Here is a 16487-nt window from a genome sequence, read left to right as displayed (position 1 = left end):
GGTGCTTGTGGTTAGACTTGTGGTGATGCATCGGTTATGCAATCCAATCCCATCCAATCCATTCCAATGCTATCCAATCCAATGCAATCTAATCTAGTGTAATCTAATCCCGTCCAATCCAATCTAATGTAATCCAATCTAATGCAATCAAGGTCAAATGAAGGTCAATGGTGGTCACCGCCGCGGCACGATGGTGGTCATCCTGGAAAGGGCAAGTAGTATTGCTTTCGCAATTAAAGCTCATGTCCGAGCTTTAAGAGGCAAGGGAGGAGATTGCGCTCTTGCGATCCGCATTAGCATGCTTGCGAATGTAGGCGCTGAGCTCTGGCATTGGCTTTTCCTTGCACCTACCGACTACCCTGGTAATTAAACGAAATTCCGAAACAATACGTTTCGGGAAATTTTTGCTGCAGCCTGCGTCCAGACGTGTTATCTCGGCTTTGGTTCCGCAAGCTGCAAAGTTTGTACCGGCGATCGCGGCTGCGGACCGGCGGGGCGATAGTGATGATGGCAGTGTCACCAGGGCGGCGACGCATGCTCAGATGCACGTTATCTTAAACCAGACGTTATCAGCAGGCGTGCGCATGTACAGTCGGCGACAAAATTCTCCAGGACGCGTAATCGTGAACCGAAGCCAGTAGATTTGTGGCACGGTGCAAGAATACTGCGGTGTTGACACTGCGCCCGCACGAGCACCCCTATTATGTTCGGCCGCGGCGGGGCGTGCCTTGCAGTTCGGCTGCAAGCCGACAGATGGCGCAGATGTCAGCGGGCCCAGTTGAGCGGTGCTGGCGCCTTGAGGTTCCGCTGCTCCAGCTCGATTCTCGCTATGGTGGCGTGAATTGAATTCAAAACTGTAAGGAAATTCCTTGCTTGAAATTAAAATCAGTAGTGTGCCAGTCTGAAAACTATGTTTGTATGAAATTATCGTGTGTAAAGCAGTTAAAGATATGGACTCGGTCGAACAGCACTCGAAGCCCATACACGTTTCGGTTCCTCGCTCGGTTCCTGTTTCATTCGATCTACCCATAGCTCTAAGCACAACGAATGTAAGTGGGGGTCCCGGTACCATTTTCCGCTCGCAATGGTAGAAAATTGCCGCACCGGAAATTTTCTTGCTCCATTCTTATCGGCCGCCGCGGTGGCTCAGTGGTTATGGTGGTCGGCTGCTGACCGGAAAGACGCGGGTTCGATCCCGGCCGCGGCGGTCGAATTTCTATGGAGGCTAAATTCTAGGGGCTCGTGTACTGTGCGCTGTCAGCGCATGTTAGAACGGGCATAATTTTCATTAAGCTCCTTTCTACAGGAGGCTAAATGGCTCTTGAAGGACTTACGTGTGCAGGGGTCAGCGTTCAGCCAAGTACGCTTTCGAAACTCACAATGAGGTGAAAAAATACGAGGAAATCACCAACTCAGATGCTTGGACTGTCCTGTACTCCCACAATTTAAAAACAATAAAAACAATTTCAGAACTGTATTAGACACCATATGCCCAGAGCAAACAAAAAATGCTGTAACTGGGTGAATGTTCAAGATATAATCAGTGTCACAGCGCGATAACAGCAGTTTTCGATGTAACCTAAACAGCAAATGTAGCAAAAAATGTGGCATGTTAAAACATATTAATGACAATTCCGGATAATTCCGGATAAAAGGAATTTTCTAGGTGACTTCCGAGGTGGCTTTCTAGGTATCTCTTGCCGCGTGAGATACTTGGGACAGTTCAAAAATAAGGTAGGAACTGCATTTCTGGAAAGCACGGGCCTCTCTTCCGCGTCAAGTAGCACTCTTCCATCGAACTCCGCGTAATATGCCCGGGATATCGCGTCCTCTGCAAAATGCTTGGCGCACGCATGGTCAGTGGGCATTAAAGTCCGGTCTGCCCTAGGAATCGCACGGCGCCACTTCTCCGAACGAACATTGTCGGAAGTAGCTTTGAGTAATGGCATACGCTGCGCGCAAGTCCGGTACCCCGAACTGCAGTTGGGCACGAAGCACTTTCTTCCCATTGTGCAGCACGGTCTTGTTGCAAAATAAAAGAATGCGTTTAAAACAGCACAGAAGTGCAGCCGCACACTCATAAATGTGGCAGGAACACATGCGCAGAGCTCTGCGCATGTGTTCCTGCCACACCGAGCGCCGGACCGAGCCGCCAAGCGTGGGCCCGTAAAGCCCCTCGATAATTTGAAAGTAGCGACACTCTCCTCCACTCCGGCGTTTTCCTCCTCGAATATTCTCGCCCGCCGACTGCGCGCGCTGCACACAGCACGCTTTTTTGGCCATCGCTCGCTCGCCGTCCGGGCACTTGGCTGACACATGCGCGCGCTCTTAAGTTCGCGCTTTTTTACACTCTCTGTTATTTAATAAAAACACGAGAAAGACATGCGACACGCGTGACTACCACGAGCCACGTAAATTAGCGTCTCGTTCGCGCAATGAAAGTGCCAATTACGAGCGCTTGCGGCACGAACAAAACCACTTGCTGCATACATCCCACATTATTTTTGACTTTTCAATACCGTCTGTCTCAACAAGGCATAGTATATGAAGCATAATATCTACAATAGATTTGAACATTCCTGAATATTTTCAGCATACCAATGTTTAGTTAAATGTAGATTCACTTCGAACTAATTATCGCGAAGTTGTTCACGAGTGGAGTTTCAGAAGTGGGATGGTTGCTGGGAACAAGCTGGGGCATTTGCTTCGATGGCCGTCCTGAAATTTTTCATTAAGGTTCAGTCTGAGATTCGGCACCGCGCGCAGTGCACATGCAACGGCTTAATCGTTTTTGTAGTTGAGAATTTTTGCGGCGGCTTAAGAACGAATATGAACTTTTTTTCTGTTAAGCATGAAACGACTTCAGCACCCGCTGTCGGCGACCTTGAGGTGATGTCGAGCCGAAGCCGAGAGCCAAAGATCCGCGCACCGTTTTTCCGTCATCCAAGGAAAGTGTCCGCACCCCAAAATTTGGCCCTCTCAACCACCGAAATTTGACCTTGTCCGAATTTCATCAAAATTGGTGTCAAGCCTAATTTTAATATGACCAATTCAATGGTGGGCTCCAAAATTAGGTGGGCTATCCCCAAAATTTCTCTCTCTGGTACACATTAATTTGACGTCGTCCATATTTGACCAACATTGGGGTCCAACCTAATTTGACTATGGGAAACTCAGTGTTGGCTTCCAAATTTAGGTGGACCACCCCAAAAGTTTGACACACTTGGACATTTTCCGCCCACGTTCTATTCCTTTTTAAATCCGCTTAAAGAGATGTTAAGTTAGGAAAGAAAAAACTGACAGCAACGACCGTGACAAAACCCAAGAGAAAGTTATAGGGTCTTAGCAATTTGGTCAGCCACAGTCAAGGCTATCCTAAAGCAAGTGGCTGACTAATATCAGTCTTGAGTATATATACAGTCACAATATGACACACAGTTTTTCAGATGCAATGTTTATTACAGATGAGTCATGTAGTTTTACACCGAAAATATACATAAAAACCACGAATAAGCCAGCTGTGGACATTTGTCACCCGTTGGGTGCAGTCCTCAAAACAAAACACAGAAAACAAAAACATACTTAGGGAAATGAAACAGCGCAGATGTAGGCCTATAGTTTCTGAGCGGATGATGTAGTCAACAAAAGGCTACGCGACCATGCTGAACAAAAGCAAATGATCACAAACTGTAGCAATGAATATACAAAAAGGCATGCATTGGATATTTACAACACTTGAGTATATTCAGGCAACAATGGAAAGCACTGAAGTGATTATAAAACGAATTATTTATGTGAATGCAATATGAGGTCTTTTCCGAGAATGTGGCATTGATAATCTCACCTGGTAGAAGCGTAACGGTTCAGCAAAACAACAAATAAGCGTAGATCGTTAGACAAGTTGCATTCATAAAAAAAAATCTACGTTTAATCTCGCTCGGGACATGCGCCGCATTACTGCGATGTGCACCATTACCAGCTGTTCGAAAAATTTACCGCTGCACGCATACCAACACTTTTGCTTCCACACTTGCTAACACATGCACACACATTGTATGCATCAGCCGCCGCTATTATAGCACGTTGAGCGGAACCATGAAGTGACAACAATAGCACGCATAACGACGCAAAATGATCCGTGAATTAAGTGAGGTTGTTGGCTTTGTGATGCGCATGCATGCAGTTTCAGCATACACAGTCGCTTGGAAGAAATGCACAGTTGCTCGCAGAGGTGGGCAGTCTTCGTCGGGGTAAAGTTCTTGAGGCCGATGTTGTGCAGCCGCTTTTTTCTTCTAATGCTGTCTTTTTTGCCGCTCGGGATCGCGAAAAGAACAAAGGCTTTTTCACGCCGGCTTGTGCACTGAAATGCGCAGCAACTCGGCATAGTGCTGCACTAAAAGAGCGCGAATAACGCGAAGTGCAAGCGCGCAATGCCAGGCAGCTCGGTCGTAGCAGCGGCGGCTGGCAAAAAAAATGGCGCCGACGAAAAATGAAAACACAAAAAGAGCGAACGTTCCGCGCGCTTTTCCCGGAGACCGCCCGCGGAGCCAATCACCGTTGAGAAAACCGCCGATGGGAGAGGTGAGAGAGGAGGATCGGCGACGGTGCGCGGCGCGGCGGCATAGTTCACAGAAAGACGCTACTTTCAAATTATCGAGGGGCTTTATGGGCCCGCCTTTCGCAACGCCCTCTAGGTTAGCGACCGGTTGCCATGGCAACACCTGCTCCCTCCCCCGAACATATTGTGGCCGCGAGCAGGCGGCGCGCTCGCACGCGGCGGGAGGAGAGTGTCAACACCTCAGTATGTTATTCTTACACCGTCATTTGTGGAGACCGCACTTGCCCAGATGAAAGTCGGACTGGTGCGCTGTGACGTGTGCTAATGATAGCAGGTGATAGCTAACATGCATGGCAGCTTTTAGAGTATATACAGCCAAAGGCTGGCCTTCCGAGCGCTCTAGACAGACGTGCTGACGACTGTACAGTAGAAATAGACACGTGGTTACAATCGAAGTGAAAAATTTTGAAACAGCTATCTTTGCGACGCTATTGCATACAATATATTGCATGCAATACAAAAGGCCCTAGCATAATTTGCCCTGCAAATCATTCGGCTCTGTCTGGGACATGACTTTCATGCTACTCCTGTTGGCGTGAAATTGAGTAGCATCAGCAAGCATTCCATGACAGCAAAACATTCCAGTAAAAGAAAGCGAAATATTGTATATGCATTTTCATTCACATGTTTTTGCCATTGACCACACTCGCATCCCTTAGCTTGGTTTACAGCTTGCAGCGACGTTTCGGCGCTTTGTGAAACTTGGTGACTACTTATCTCCGTATCCAAATAACAGTAACCAAAGAGACAAAGCGGAGACTACGCCATCCACAGTGCGACGCCTCATTTAACTGACTCCTAGTAATTGTTTATGAATTATGGGGGTTTCACGTCCCAAACCGACTCAGGCTATGAAGGACGCCGTAGTAAATTTCGACCACCCGAGGTTCTAACGTGCACTGACCTCGTACAGTACACGAGCCTCTAAAATTTCGCCTACATCGAAATTCTACCGCCGCGGCCCAGATCGAACCCGCGTACTTCGGTTCAGCAGCCGAGTGCCATAACCACTGAGCCACCGCGGCAGCTTTGACGCCTGGTATAATTGAAGGCAGCGCAGGTAAGCGTACCCTTTCGTTGTCACACGTAGGGGTGGTGACCGAGCCGCTCCGCGCAAGAAGGTCGGAAGCACTATGGTAACCACCACGGCAACTGTCGTCGACGGTAACAAGCTGACACACAAGAGGATTCACGTCGGCAGACCATCGACGCAGGCCAAGAAACAGGCGGGCGTTCACGTGAGTGGATAGAGAGCGAGAGAGACCAGAGAGAGTTTCCCTTCTTTCCGAATCTTATCGTTCTTTATCCGTACAACAAATGTGGGGTTCTTTCACTCTCTCCTCTCATATCTTTGAATTATCGTCTATCTGCACGTGGCAGCGGTGGTGGCTCAGCTCGAGCCAGTCGGCAGGCCCGTGCAATTTCATTTTCACCGCTCTTTCAGTTACAACAACACGGGTGAGTCGTCGAGTTAGCCAGGGGGGAAGTGGCAGGCGTTGTTCTGTCCTTGTCATAAACCGATTACAACCGTTTAGTTAAGCTCAGCGCTTGTGTCTTGTCCATTGGTTGTTTTGAACCTCACGTGAATTACCCGCTAATCTGAGCTATCACACTTGCTCCTTCTGTTCACGCGGGATGATGGCAGTAGAAAATTACTCCCCTGTTGTTGCTCTTGGTGGCTATTTATTATGAATAAAAATTAAAATGGAAGGAAAAAGCGTTGCTAGCCGCAGTATCTGTCATCGAATCCCGAAGCACCTGGGCTCCAGCTAGAGGGAATGGGAAGGAAGGGAGAGGGAAAGAAAGGGGGGAGCGATAGAATAAAGGACAGGGTTAGAGCGGCAATATAAGCTATGTACAAATACACGATATTGAAGTAATCTTCTCCCCTTCCTTAGAACTTGACCAAACGACCACGGGTAGGCGCGCATCCCGGTCGCCCATTGGCTCCATATCAGCGACGCCCAATAGTTGTGGAGGAGAACCACTGCCAAGCAGCCCACCATAGCCACGCTTCGACTCGTTGAGAGCTGTCCGTGATCTGTGACGGTGGGACGACATCTTCAGCTTTTCGGTATGTGATTGTTTTCTGACAAAACGGCGCACTCCCATAACCGCTCAGTGCGCATTACGAGCGCTAATTTACCTTTTATATAATATTTTTCCAGTGTAGGCGTGGACGTTGGTTAGTTAAGATATTATTATTGCTGTTTACGAATGCCACGAAGACGCGAGAAAAAAAGGATACCTGCCGTAATCTACCAAAGTGAAACCGAGAGATTGTGGTAAGTCTCCAGAAATTCAAATCGGTATTTTTTGTCATTAGCTATTGGTATAAATAAGACTTAGAGCTTCTTGTTTGTGCACTTATTTTGGCAGCTTTATTTCCTGCCACCTAAAGCCAAAACGTGCGCCGTCTCTATGTTTGTGCTGTATGCCACTGCAGGAAGACCGCGCTAAGCACATATTTCAATATGCGGGCTTTGTTCGTTGGACCTGGTTCAAATTTTTTATCGACTATCCTAGAATCGAGAGCTCAAACAAGCAAACTAGTTTGCTTTCTTTTTATTACCTGAACGATAGTTTCATGCGATTCGCTGGTAAGGTGCCGGCTGTGAAAAAAAAAAAAAACGTGTTTTATTTTTCTGCAGTCGTGCATTTGTTCTTGTTTGTTTTCCAGGAGTTAGTGTTAAATTAACACGCCATTTAACTTGCTAGTAGGTGTTGGGCAAAGCAGCCTGCATTCAGTGGGCGAGTATGTTGTTTCAATTTTGGGTGGGAATTCAAGCAATGTTCGGGCAGCTGTGTGTTAGTTGGGAACCGTTTAATGCATGCTTACTGCGTTTCCCAGAAGACGACACCGCGATTTTCGGAACTATGTCAGCAGAGGATGAACTACGGAGATAACATTTGCTTGAGATTGCAGAGTTTATCGCTGCGATGTATTATCGCTGGCAATCTGTTCCTGGTTTTCTTTGGCTATTATCTACAAAGGCGAGACTGCTTCCAAGAGAGTTTCAGTGTCAATGTTCGGAAACTGCTTCAGCACTGACTAGGGCCATGTGTTTTTATGCGAAGCATACTACTTTAGCTACCACTTGAGCCCTTCACCGTGGTTATGCGCCTCCAACTCACGTGATACATGACGTCACACCACGTGACACGATGACGTCACGGCAGTGGAGAAACGGGGGCCCACCTCGCACCGTCGCTGTGGTCTGTGGTTGTGCGCCTCCAAATCACGTGATACATGACGTCACACCACGTGACACGATGACGTCACGACAGTGGAGAAACGGGGGCCCACCTCGCGCCGTCGCTGTGGTTGTGCGCCTCCAAATTACGCGACACGATGATGCTTCGCATTCTCCAGGCTTAACCAAGTTAAGCCTCAGCCATTTTTTTTTCTTTCCTGCCATGCCGTGGTCGAGAGCGGTGTGGGCAACAAGGTCTCCTTTATTTTCTGTTCATTTGCCGTCGGAAGACGATTTAGTGGCCCTGATTTTGCAAGAACCGTCTGCTAACTCTGGCCACTTGTCGTAATTGTTCGTTCGAAAAAAAAAAGGCCTTTCTCGGAAAGAGTTACAACTTTTTACGTTGGTCTTAGGATCACCTAGTTTCTGCGGGCTATTATAGAGATGTCTTCATATTAGCGTTAGCCGTGCACACGTCTTGAGTCGTGTCCAGAGAGAAATAGCGTTACTATCTTTTAAAGGAGCTTGTAGACAGCCTAGATGGTTACGTTTTCAGGAAGCATAACAAAGCACACAACGGACAAACACAGAAGGGAGGATGGACGCAGGGCAGGTCCTTGCATTCTGAAAACGTTTCTTGCGCTGGTAATTTTCCGTCGATATAGTTCATCGTAGTCGTATAGCACATTGTGGTTAGAGAATCCACTCCGTTACCTGTGTGGTTAATGCAGTTGTCTAAGCGGAAACATTGTGGTTACAGAATCCAAATAAAGGTCGTTTTTTATTGAGCACTGCTTTGCCTAGTTTGTTTAGAGCCGTGCATGTGCACAGCTGCGCTGTTTGTTTGGCAGGCTAAGCTAATTAACCCAACAGTCGGTGCTTCAGTGCTACTCAGGAGATGCCGCCTTCTGATAATATGGCAGCTACCTTGTATAACAATGTTTTTTGGCCATTCACAAGAGCTTGGTAGATTTGGGAGCCACAGTAATAAATACAAAGGAGTCGCCAACAGCGAAGCATGTAGCAGCAACAGAGAACCAGGTCTGTATGCATTGCTAGCTTTATTTTTTAAATTTTAGCAGGTTCTTTCAGAAAACTTCCAAAACTTCATTTTTACAGTGCGGCACACAAGCGATTCGCACAAATCGTGAGAGCGAGCCAATTTGCATTAGAAACGACAGCGAAGGTGGGTGGTTTTATCACGCAACCCATATCAGCGTGGCAAATTCATTTTACTATAATACTTCGAAAGTTTGCGTAACATCTGGCGACATGGTCAATGCGTCATGAGGACACAGACGTCGTTATGTGTTCTGCACCTGCATGCTTTATACTATCTGTAAGACCTGCTGCCGTGATGCTGTTGTGCTCCACGTGGCGGCTGATACCCAAGACGCAGCCTTTTGACTTTTTTGTTACTGGATTCTTTTTCACCATGCAGCATATCCTGGGCTCCGGAGGCATCTTGACCACGAGCACAGTGGAAGGCCAAGGCAACCTGCGGCAAAGACCCCCTGCCCTTCCTGAGCGAAGTGCAGTCCGCGCGGCTGGCGTCTACAGAGCGGGATTCATGTGGTGAAAGCCTCATCGTGGGAGCTCAGTCTTGTCAAGAACACGCGATAGACTTGTCGCGCAAGAGCAAAGCCGCCGCCGTGAGTGACGTCGAACGCTCCAAGTCCACGACGGCCGCCCGCGTTCCCGAAGGAAGCAACATCAGCGACTTCACCCCCGAAATGCTGTGCCTGGACTACTTGTTCCCTGAGCACACGGATGAAGAGCCGGGCGCTTCTGGCGCCACTGGTGGAACATGGACCGACCCTTTGCAAAGATCGGCGCTGACTTTGCAAATGGATCGCCACCTCTGGGATTCGAGTGGACTGCCCCCGAGCTGCGTCGTCTCAGCCATCGTCAGTCTCCGGTCTCAGCAGCCGGCGTTTCCAGGGATGGAGCCACCACGCGCGGTCGGTCCCCCGTCAACCGCCGGGAGACCGATGACTTCGCAGCCCTTCAACCTTCACTCTCAGGCCCGGGTCTCAATCCCAGTCTCTAAAAACAGAGAAGAAATGCCGTTCCCGACAGTGGGGGTACCCAGCCATCTGTCCTTGACAGAAGACCTGCGCTACAAAGCTTTCAGGGAGAACTTCATTGCGAAGAGAGGAGAAGAAGAACGGAGGAAAGTTCGAAATGAACGCCAGAATAGGAGACGGACGCCGTACCCGAAGCCACCAGAGTAGCCGTCCCGGGCGTCCTCGTTCCCTGATCATGACGCCATGGCATGGCGTCCTCAGAGCGTAACTCCAGCGGTCAAATCATCGCCGAGGGAGCGCAATGATATTGCGGGCAGGTGATGGACTTAAGGGTTCGCATCTCAGTCGCACATTTGTATGCATTTGTCGCATCGTGTAAGAGGACTGCCTGCATTTGTCGCTTCAGCTAAACTAACACATCTGCGCCGCCCTTGTATACATACCTGCTGTGTCGGGTATCTTGACTTCTTGTCTGTGCATCCAGCTACAGATTACATGAGCTATGTCTTAGTGCGTAGCCCTGCGACAACAGATGATGCTTCGGCTTTCAACCATTGTTTCGTTCCGTCATTTTTCTCTGACATGCGAATGCGAATAGTGCAAATGCACGAACGTGTTCCGTCCTCGGCGCACAGCTGCTATAGTCATGTGAGGGTGTAAAAACTTGTTGTCTTTTTGCTGAACTTTTTTTATATTTTTGCTTTTACCCACACTATGCGCGCCCTTTTTTGGGTTCTTCAATGACTTTCTTGAGCGCCTCGTAGCCATGGGCTCCTGTATTCAAGCCCCTTTCGAAAAAAGGAATACTATAAGGATACACTTACATTTGGTTTTTAATTTTCGCAAGGTTTTCGATTGAACACTCTTTTTAGGCGTATGTTTTAGTTTTTTGTATGCCCACGTGTATATGGTAGTGTGCATGCTTCACGTTTACTTCCAACGATTTTCCTTTTTTGTGCCCATCCGCAATACTTGGAATACTTAAGTTTAGAGAACTTGCACCTCATCATCGACTTGTTCCTGTGCTTTTAAGAAACTTCTGTTCCATTCTTTATGCAGACACATTTTTCTACGAAAAAATGTCAACCACTCTAGTCATCCCATTTTTCTTTTCGCTGAAATCAAGCGCAATCTTTTTTCCTTCCTTCATTTGATTGTCGTGTCAGGTCCACAACATGCGTCGACATGTTTAGTGGCTTACAAAGAAAAAACAGTCTAGAAGCGATATCTGAAACGCTTTCCTTTCTACTGTGACTGCAGCGGTATTGCCTCGAGTAAAAACAGTTAGCACCAGGAGAGAGCTTAATGAGGTCAAGGAGGTAGCGCTCTTGTGGGCTTTTGCCACAGACTACAAGGACCCGGCGTACTTGAAAAGCCGCAAGAGGAACTACGGATCTGCCGCGAAGTCCCGGGCTTCCAAGAATGCCAGGGACGTCGCCATGGCCGATCTGCTCACCGAGTTGGCGATTGAAAACACAAAGCCCAGCTCAGAGCTTAAAAAGGTCATGGACGATAACAAAAGCTCAGGTCAGAGATTAGAGAGGTCAGGGAGCAGGTTGCGCTCTTTCGAACCGCAGCCACATCCAAGCTTATGTAGGCGCTGAGTTCTGGCATTGGCTTTCCATTTTCCTTTCCCCTACCCACTGCAGGACAAGGCGGGGAGGCAATTGAAGGGAATAATTATGCCATTCAATCACTCCCACCCCTACCCTCTCTTCCTCAACTCCCTGACTTCCGAGATCGATGTGAAATATACGGCGCATTGCACTTGCAATAGACGATATGTTACACCGATCTAGAAAGTTTTGCCTGTCTTGTAGCACTTGTGTATGCTTGCGTCCTTCAGTATGGCTTGTACTCAATGGTACAGTCATGCATACATTGGAACCTTTCTAATCGGATACCTGCGTGAAGTCTCACGATAGTTCAGGCTAATCACCTTCAAATGGAGTCCAGGAAAGGAGCACACTATGTGTGAAAGAAATAAAAAAGGGAAGACTGGAATCTCTGTAGTTGTCTATTTTTGTTCTTTTTTGTTGAAATCGTACGCATCATCGTTTTCAGTTCCTTAGTACTGACATTGTTTGTTTGTCTTGTCCATGGCTTGCAATAAACAACAGTTCAAATGAAAAAAAAAGAATCGATTTTGTAGCGATAGCTACACTACGCCAGCCGCTTCGCGAGGTCAGCGTGGCTGCGCGCTGTGCGGTGGCCTCACTGCTCCGCCAGCAGCGCTCATGCGCGGAGTGGTGTCATAGCCCGCAGCTGGTGTACGCGCCGCGCGCCTCGCCGTTGCGCCGATGGCGAAGCAGACGCCGCCCGCCTCGTCAGTTGTGCGCATGCGCGGAGTAACGTCAGAGCACGCTGCTGGTGTGCGCGCCGCTCGCCTACATTACGCTACATTACAGTACACCACACCCTCCACACATTCGACGAAGGGGTTCTGACGCTCGCCATCTCCCTTGTTGACACATGCGCATAGAGTGCCTAATTTCATAGGGGCCGAAAATACGACATCAACCTCACCATACCGACCAATCTTCTTGAGGCGATGTGGTGTACTCCATTCCCCTTTCATGCGGCGAGGTTTACGTCGGCCAGTCGGGTCGTTGCCTGAATGAGCGGCTGAAAGGACATCGCTACAGGACATTCGAGACAGGTACAGGCAATCTGGCGCTGCACCGGCGGAAATGCATCATCAAAGACCGAATCACAGGGAAAGAAGAGCAGTGCACTCCGGACTTGACCAGCTGTTCGGTAATCAGCTGGCACTCGGACCAGATAGTGCGGGAGATCAAGGAGGCTGCTGAGATAGCCGGGCTGCAAGATAATTGTGTCAGCGCGCCTTCAATCGCCTTGTCGGATGCGGAGTTGCGCTTCCTGAAGAAGTGACAAGCAAAGATATTCTTTTTCATTTTGTTGTTGGTAACCAGTATTTAAGCCCATTTTCACCCATTAAATGTCAGTTAGAAGTCAGCGCTTGTGTGTCTTCGTTCTTCGTCGTGTGTCCTGCTGTTTTGCGCTGGTATTTATATGTTATGGATCACCAACTAGCCCGCACCCTTACCCTATTGGGTCCCTGACCTCCTTCCGCGGGACATTCATATCTTACTTGCGTCGATCGGTTTACTCGCTGGCCCGAAGCGTTCCCTCTGCCTGACGCCACCAGTGACACCATCGCCAGGACATTCGTCTCCGGCTGGGTCTCCCGGTACGGGGTTCCCTGGACCATCACCACCGACCGTGGCGCCCAGTTTGAATCTTCTCTTTTCAATAACCTTACGAATTTACTTGGCACTTCACGAGTCAGAACTACTGCTTACCATCCCATCGCCAACGGCATGATCGAACGTTTCCATCGTTCGCTAAAAAAAATCCCTGAAAGCCCAACTCGACACTACCCACAGGACTGCATCCCTACCACTGGTTCTGCTCAGCCTCCGTGCTGCGCTAAAACAAGATCTTCGCTGCACTCCAGCAGAACTTTTCTTCGGTTCGCCCCTCCGTCTTCCTGGGGAATTTTTCGAATTCACCGATTCGTCCACAAGTCCCGACACTACCGATTACGTGATGCAGCTCCGCCATTTTTGCCGGCGTAACGCCGGCTTTTATTCCCAGACCGAATAGACCAAAGCACCTTCCGAATTCTTACCGACCGATATGTATTAATTCGTCTTTCGGTAAAGTGCTCGAGCGTTTACTATATTGCCACGTATCATTGCAGTGTCCGCTCGTTCGCGCAAGGCAGCAGGAAACGGGTGTTATCATTTGTGTTCGTGACGCGAGAAGCAACCAGACTAATCTTCATTGATCACAGCCATGCCGAGCTGCATCTACATGTTTCCGGATTACTCTAGATGACCTCGACCTGTTATCTCGAAGTTTCCTTGCCGGCTTTAAGTTGAACGATGCCGCGAGCAGCGGGCATTCGTAGTTCGACGACTGACGAGCACGTTTGTTGCTTGCGCCGCCGGGTGATTCGGTTCTTTTGCGGGCGCAAGTCAGCCCAAATAAAGAGCTTCGTTTGCAAGCCTTGTTGCTGTATTCCTGACCGCTGGACTGCCGTCACTACAACGTGACAATATGGTCGGCTGTATTACTTCCTGCGCCAAAATAAACTTCTTCATAGAAATTAGTATGGTTTCACGCATGGCCGCAGTTCTGTTCAGGCTCTATATTATTTCCGGGAGTTCTCACAAAGTTATAAACAAAAAAATTCCCGTGGTTCTAAGTTCTCTGGACTTCAGAGGAGCATTTGATAGTGTTCGGCACCCTCTGGTTTTACATTTTTTACGAAAATGTCGTTGTCCTCGAAATATATATTCCCTTCTGGAGTATTTACTTCATAACCGCCATTTCACCTATCAATCTCCTTCGTGTACTCTTTCTGTGCCTTCTTCCCTCGGCAGACCGCAGGGTTGACCACTTTCGCCACTGCTTTGGAACATTTTGCTATATGATCTCCTAAACCTTCCTGTCCCCTCACCTATCCACATTCAGGCATATGCAGATGACACCATTATATATACTCATCCCTGGCAAAACTAGCCGCGAGTTGTCAACGCTGGGCTGAAACGCTTTAACTTTAATCCAAAACTGGTGTACCACATGCCGCGTTCAGTTAAACCTAAAAAAGTGTTCTTATGTTTTGTTTTTTAATGGAGTCCCGGCGTTGCACAAGCGTAAGCCGACTATTCGATTACACAGACTCAAGTGTGAACCGAGTATTAAATTATTAGGTGTTTTCTTTGTCTCTCACTTAAGCTTTATTCCCCATGTTAATTATTTGCTAACGAAAATTCTTGCATCTATCACCAAGCTTCTTAACTGGTTTCATTTCCATTTTCGTGTTTCTCCTTCTCATATGCGCCAAATTTATCATCAGGTTATTCTTCCTACAATTACCTATGCCGCTCCAGCTTGGTGGTTTGATTGCCCCCTTTCTCGGCTAAGAGATCGGGTTTTATCGCTTCAACGAATTACCCTTCTGGCTCTTACTGGTGTCTATAACACTACGCGAACCGCTGCTCTTCATGTTCTAGCAAACGTTCTTCCTTTGCCTATTTATCTAGAGTTATGCGCAGAGTTTATGCTTTTCACGTTATGTCCATCTGTAGTGTACGGCAATACCTTTTACGACCCCTCACAAATTCAACCTTTATTCGATCCCTGGTCCGACTATCCCTCATTGAAATTCAAATTTTCTTTTGTTCAACTTAGTTCTCAAGAAGCTGTATTCTTTTCTTGTCAAAGTGCCCTGCATATTTACACTGATAGGTCTTTCTCTCCTCGCTCAGCTGGCACTCCATTTGTTGTTCTTAGCTCAACACAAAATATTGTATACGTTCATCGTCTCTCTTTAGAATCACACTCTAGCGCCTATGCCGCTGAGCTTGTAGCCTTTCATTCTGCTGTTGTTTAGGCTATTCACAACCCTCCCTCTACGCCTGTTCATTTTTACACTGATTCTCTATCTCTGCTTTTTGCCCTGTCTTCAGTTACTTCTAACAATCCGACTATTATTGCCATTTTAAGAAAGATCTCTATCGTTTGTCTTGTCGCAGAATGGTCGCAGAATGGTCGTCAAAACGTCGGATTTGTGTCAAATTATACGGAGAGGTGTGTAATGAAGCGTAATTAACACTTAAGATCCCCGGAAGATGTACAATTTGGGTATCGATATAGCCACGGGAACGGTGTGATGTCACATCCCCTGGAAGTCGTCATGGCTAGTGTCCTCGGCTTTCGCCTCTCAACACTTTAGTTGCCAAAGTGTCCTCGCAATTTTTAAGACAATCAAAGACGCATATAATTTAGAGAGTGAGAACTTACTCTGGTACGGCTACACTCTGTCCAGGAAAGCTGTTTCTCCAACAGAAATTGAGAAACAGGATGTTAAACTTGCTTTGCGAGTGTTCAGTGAGTGCGCACCGAATGCACTTCGGGTGCCTGGAGCCAAGCACAAGCTCAAACACCACGAAAAAACCGCCGGTTTCAAGTTGCCAACGTCAAAACTCCCTTCAAAGGACTGAGGCTAAGGGATGAATATATCGAAAACCCTTATCCGTTCGACTGGAGGCTTGCCTTTTTGAGCGATTTCTTGGACTGGTTAGAGGGATGGAAGGAAAGGCGGGCGGATGCCTGTAGGTTGTCTGGTGAAACTCATGGCGCTCTGATCCAGACGACTCAAGCATTTATTGAAGTTGCAAGATACTGCTTTGAGGAGCTCAAGATGCCCTTTGTGCTTCTTGGGAAGGTCCATACCGACTTTCTAGAAGACTGCTTTGGATGTTACCGACGACTGGCTGGTTTGCAATATCATTTGTCCATAAGGCAAATCTATAAATGTGAGACCAAGATGCGACTACGGAGTACACTTCCACAAATGAGCGCGGTATCAGCAACCGACAACGAGTGAAATCAAAATTGGGAAGGGCTGCAAATGGAAGTAGTCATTTTGTTTGTGCAAATACTACTTGAGCCTATAAATGTGCAAATTTATAACATCCTTCTAGCGCTAAGCAGTGGGCTCTGTCCACATTGTTTTCGACGATATTTTCCCCCAAGATGCAAAACTTTTACCACCTCGTTTTCTAAATGGACTGTCAGAAGATAATTTAAGGACCCTACCCACAAACATTACAATAG

Source organism: Amblyomma mixtum, chromosome 8 (assembly GCF_055824585.1).
Source record: "Amblyomma mixtum isolate Tamu chromosome 8, ASM5582458v1, whole genome shotgun sequence".
In the NCBI taxonomy this organism is placed as follows: domain Eukaryota; kingdom Metazoa; phylum Arthropoda; class Arachnida; order Ixodida; family Ixodidae; genus Amblyomma; species Amblyomma mixtum.
Note: the sequence above shows the minus strand (reverse complement) of the source record.